The sequence below is a fragment of the Mastomys coucha genome, unplaced genomic scaffold (assembly GCF_008632895.1).
Source record: "Mastomys coucha isolate ucsf_1 unplaced genomic scaffold, UCSF_Mcou_1 pScaffold5, whole genome shotgun sequence".
Classification (NCBI taxonomy): Eukaryota; Metazoa; Chordata; class Mammalia; order Rodentia; family Muridae; genus Mastomys; species Mastomys coucha.
In genome coordinates this window covers 114,846,368-114,851,835 of record NW_022196911.1, presented here as the reverse complement: position 1 = coordinate 114,851,835, position 5,468 = coordinate 114,846,368, and the positions used below count along the sequence as shown (strand labels likewise).

Sequence of the window (5,468 nt, the reverse complement as noted above, 5' to 3'; positions counted from 1 at the left end):
AAAAAAAAAAAAAAAAAAAAGTCATAGGCTAGCCTTAAGTGAGACCCAATATCAACAGGAGAGCCACACAAGCTGGAGACTTGCAGCTGATTTCCTGTCTGTCTTGTGGGTCACCAGTGCCCTATGGGAGTTGTGTTTTAGGAAGAGCGAGCTTGGAGTCAAAAGCTTGGGTCCCTGACACCAGCCAGGCCCACTGACTTCTATACTCCTATTCACACTGGGCGTTTATTCCTGTGGTTCCTGGGCCACAGCAGTTAGAGGGACAGGTTGCTGTCAGAAAAAGAGGGGACAGTTCTAGCCAGCACATAGGATGCAGCTGGCTACACAAAGTTGACTTACTAAGCCCACATTAGATTTGGGGTCACTTAGTTTAAGAAGAGCCTGTCTTGTATGTATATCTTAAGAGAATCCCCTACGTTGTCCCAAAGAACTAAAGAAATCCCAGAGTAGTGTTGTGTAACAGATGAAGTGTGTGCATGAGCAGTGTCAGGCTGCATGCATGAGACTGTAAGACTGAGCTGTATAGAAATGCTCCATCTAGCTAATGCCACTAATCTGTAAGTATCTCTGTATGTTTCAAAAAAAAATTCTAGTGTCTGGGTCCTGAGTATGTACGTAGGCTGTTAAAGAGCTCCTATTGTGGGGTGTCCCAGGGAGGGGAGGGGAAGAGCCGGCAGATAGATGGAGAATGGAGGAAGCATGTCCATCTCATGAAGAATCCACATGGGCACAGTTAAGATGCTGGGCAGCAATGGGCTCTGGGCATGGAGCTGGCAGCACAGCATGGACCTGACCCTACAGCTGCCCCACAGGCTGGGGTGGGATCTCACTAGGGCAGAACCCTGGAACTTGCTAGAGGTTCAGGGGTGTGCTGCTGTTGCCTGTGGGTGGTGTCTGGAGACAAAGTGGGGCCACTGTCAGTTGTCTCGGTGTACTGTACTGGGGGAGGGTGCAGGCACAGAGGTGGGTGTGTGGGAGACGGGGACTTGTAAGAAACCCTAGGGGCTCAGCTGCTGTTGCCGGAGGGAGAGAGAGCTAACTGTGCGGGTGGACTCAGAGGCACTGCTGTGCCCTGGGTAAATACACAGGGAGCGCACAAGTTTACCTCAGGCCTTAGGAGCAACCAGAGGACAAACACAGCCCCGATCAAAGCTGATGTGCATCTTCAAGTAGCTTCCAGCTCTGACTCCCTCTCTGCAGATTAGGAACCTGGATCAGGGTCTGCCTGCTGAGATTTTGAGACCTTGGTGTATGCTGGGTAGGGGCTGGATGGCCTTAGGCAGGTTACTAAACCTCTCTGAGTATCTGGCTACCCCATGGTGGGTCTGCAGAGAGACTAGGGAATGTGTGTGAAGCCTGGGAATGATAGGAAGTCACCCTGCCCTATGGCCAGCCTGGCTTTGTGGTTACAGATGCTGAGTCCACCCATCCAGCTCCACTTGGCCCTGTCTTCATAAGTATCCCCTGACCTGGCTAAGCATCTATAAAAGAACACACGTTCCCGAGTCCCCCTGGCATCCCTAGAGGTAGTAGTACTCGATATTGTCCACCTGTGTCTGGGGAAGGTGGTAACAACCGCTGTATCCGTTGTTTGGTGAGTGTTCAAGTCACAGTGGTGGGTTTGTCCCTGTAACCACTGTGTATGGTGGTAAGAGTGTGTGGCACATGGTTTCAACAAAACCAACAAGTAGAGGGCCTGGTGCCGCTATTTAGCTGTGTGACTGTCCTTGTGGCTGTGCAGAAAGCAGACCCTGGGCATCTACATGGCATGGGTACTAGGATGACTCTCTTGCACTAGATCAGCTGCAGGACCACATATGCTTTTGGGACCTAGTCTGGCTGGTGTGAGCCCATTCTCTGGCTCCTCACGTACTTTCTGATTATATTACTTTGGTTCCTGATTTCTCTGGGGCAAGCACTAGACATTTCCTCTCCCCAAACGCTCAAAGGCACTGGGATGACCTTTGAGGTGGGGGGAACCTCAGGGTCATATGTAGCCTGGTGTGGACCCCCTTGGCTCAGGTATGTGTGCTACTGGTAGCTGTGGATGACATTTGGGACTTGCAGATGAGGACATCAGGTGAGGAGGTCCTTCTCAGGTTCAGCAAGTATCGTCCCTGAGTCCCAAGTGGAACCCTGTCCTCTGGTCACAAGAAAGGTGGGCGGGGCGCAGGAAAAAAATCAGAAAAGCAATTATCACAGGGACATGGATTCCTGAACTACGGAATTAGCTATTATTCTCCCAACTTTATCCCAAAGATTTCTCCATGAGGGTGAGGGTCACTGACTGAGATGGGGCCACTTCCGGGTGGCAGAGACATGACAGTTGTCAGTGATTGTCACCTGTGAGAAAGGATGGGAGCCACTGGCTCCAGGCTCAGAGATAGATTTTACACCTTAGGTAGGACGGGTGCCATCAGAGACAAAGTCACAGCAACACAGACCCTCCCCACCCGTGGCATCACCGATGTGGCTACTCCCCGTGTGGTTAAAGCTCAGGGTTTAGTGTGAGACATCTGTTCATGGTTTGGTGTGAGACATAACGTTCATACCCAGCTGCTCTGGGTTCTGAGTCATTGGGTCTCTCTGAGCTTCCATTTCTCCTGGCTACAGACTTAGATGTGGTAATTCCAGGCCACGCAGTCTACAGCCTACTGTTAGAGAAACTGCCGGACGGTGGACGAAGCGCCCTGCCCCATTTTAAACACCCACCACAGGATGCAGGTTCCAGTTTCCCTAGTTTCCCTAGCTCCCCCTGATTGTAGAGGGCAGTGAGGCAGTCACACTGCAGCTTCGGTCTGCGTTTCTCAGGTGACTGAGGCTCGTCCTGTGCTCCCTTACCCACCATACATCTGTCTTCTCGGTGAGGTCTCTGTATCTTTGTACCTTTTCCTTTAGAAAAAAAGATTTATTTTTAATTGTGTTGTGGTGGGAGTGGGGTGGGGGTGAGGGTAGGGGTGAAGTGGGATGGTGGGGGTGGGATTGTGGGGTGAGAAGGGGGATTGAGGTGCAGGGGATGGGTATTGGGGTATCAGGGCACGATGTTGTATGTGCACATGAGTGTGGTACCCATGGAGGCCAGAAGTGTCATGTCCCTTGGAACTAGAGTTACAGACTATTGTGAGCCACCCCCACGTGATTGCTGGGAATTGAACCCAGGACCTCTGGAAGAGCAGTGCTGAGCCATCTTGACAGTTCTGTTTGTAGCTTTTAAAAAGCATCTATTATGTTATTTTGTGTGTGTGTGTGTGTGCATGTGAGCGGTTGCCTGTGTGTGCCCCAGCACATGTGTAGAGGTGAAAGGGCAGCTGCCAGCTGTCGATTCTCCTTCACAGGGTCCTGGGGCTTGAACTCAGGATGACAAGCTTGTGTAGCAAGGTCTTTTACCTGCTGAGCCATCCTGCCGGCCTCTGGTTGTCTCTCTAGCCAGGTGTACTGTTAGGTTGTCTTCTCGTGGAGCTGCTCAAACAGTATGGACTGGAGTCTCTCTCTGGATCTGTGGGCTGGAAACCTTGCTTGCAGAATGTGCACAGGCTCAGCTGCTGCTGCCAGGCATCTGTCAACTTCCGCTTTAACTGCTCGGTTTTTCCTGTTATATCTAAGAGATCTTTGCCTAAGCCAGGGCCATGAATGTGTATGTATGTGTATGTGTATGTATATGCATATACACATGTGTGTATATGTATGTTTATATTCATATATATACACACACACACACTTGTTTTCTTCTAAATATGTATAGTTTTAGACCTGACATTAGGTCTATACAGGTTTTAGTGTGAGTTGATTTTTGTGTCCGATGTGAGGTAGTGTCTGGGTTCCGCTTCTTTGAGTGTGGGAACTCTCCTGTCTCAAAACCATTTGTTAAATAGAAAAATCTAAGAAAGAAAAGATGATTCTTTTCTACACTTTGAAAGAAAAAATCTCAGCCCCTGAGTTGAGAGCTCCCTCTTCCTCCAGTGTTTTTCCTTTCGGCTAGCATGGTGGTCGGCTAGCATGGTGGTCGGCGGGCTAGTGAGTGTAATATCAGCTGGTTTTTTTTTTGGTCTTTTGAGACAGGGTTTCTCTCCGTAGTCCTGGCTATCCTGGAACTCACTCTGTAGATCAGGCTGGCCTTGAACTCAGAAATCTGCCTGCCTCTTCCTCCCAAGTGCTGGGATTAAAGGTGTGCGCCACCACCGCCCAGCTCAGCTGTTGTTTTTAAGAACACGCTTCTGATTGCCTGGTCTGGAGCAAGGAGCTATCACAAGGACGTACGTGTTCGTGTCAATGTAGTGTAACTGGCCGTGGCTGGTCAAAGACCCTGTGGTCTGTCCAGTCAGAGACCTCTTTGTAGGATGTGATCTGGTTCCAGTGTCCCCTAGCTCCCTGCTTCAGCGTCCCCATCTGCGAACCTCAGGTGCTAACAGAGCATTACCTCCCAGGACTGCTAGACAAAAGTGATCTGTGCTGTGTGTGGCAGTGCATGCCTATGAGCTCAGCAGCTGTGTGTGGCGGTGCATGCCTATGAGCTCAGCAGCTGTGTGTGGCGGTGCATGCCTATAGGCCCAGCTGCTGTGTGTGACAGTGCATGCCTATAGGCCCAGCTACTGTGTGTGACGGTGCATGCCTATAAGCTCAGCACTTGGGGGATTGAGACAGGAAGATTACAAGTTCCAAGCCAACCTGGGTTATATAGGGAGATCTCCGTCTCCAAAAGAGAGACCTGCATGGCAGCTGCCTAGTGCACAGAGGAGCCAGAATTGTGGCGTTATCAGTAATGAACATGCTGTGCTGCTTTCTGATGGCTATGGTTGACATTGGCTTAAGCAGGTCAACCTGCTCCTGTAGGGACTGAAAGAAAGGGCGATTGGAGGCTCTTCGTGTGACCAGTGTGATCATGTGACACTGTCCCTTTGAGAAGCACAGCTTCTCTTAGAAAGTCTGGCAAAGCATGGGCCCTTCTAGTGCCACAGGGACACACAGCAGTCCCCTGACAACCTCACAATGCCAAGCCGAGCATCGTGATGTATCATGCGTGTTTCCTTCCCTCTGTCTGGTTTGCATTAGATCCATGGAGCAAGCGTGTGCTCTCCCTCACACATGCCTGCATATGCAGTCCTGTCCTTGTAGACATGCACACAGATGCATGTGTGTCTGCATCTCTCTCTCTCTCTCTCCCTCTCTCCCTCCCCCTCTCTCTCTTTCTCTCTCTCTCTCTCTAGTTTTACTCAATCCAAGTAGTGAGCATCTTTGTACACACGCACTCCTTCATGCACACCCCTGCTCTTGTGCATACAGGCGTGTAACACGGGTGTATGAGCACAGGTCCATACACACAGCCCCACCACACCACACCCACCCTGCCAGCAGCTCTCCCCATCGCCCCACCACCACCACACACACCCTGCCAGCGGCTCTCCCCATCCCCCCACCACACCCACCCTGCCAGGGCTCCTTTTCTTCTCTTCACCTGAGTTACCACCTCC

At 50.9% G+C, this 5,468-nt stretch overlaps 2 protein-coding genes across 4 annotated transcripts in view; both read left to right on the top strand.

Annotated features, from left to right (window-relative positions):
- The window catches only part of Timp2 (TIMP metallopeptidase inhibitor 2), a 53,191-nt gene that overhangs the window by 17,050 nt on the left and 30,673 nt on the right, over window positions 1-5,468 (top strand). The window lies entirely within an intron of this gene.
- Cep295nl (CEP295 N-terminal like) overlaps window positions 1-5,468 on the top strand; it is a 10,447-nt gene that overhangs the window by 2,352 nt on the left and 2,627 nt on the right. The gene's annotated exons all lie outside the window — the stretch shown is intronic.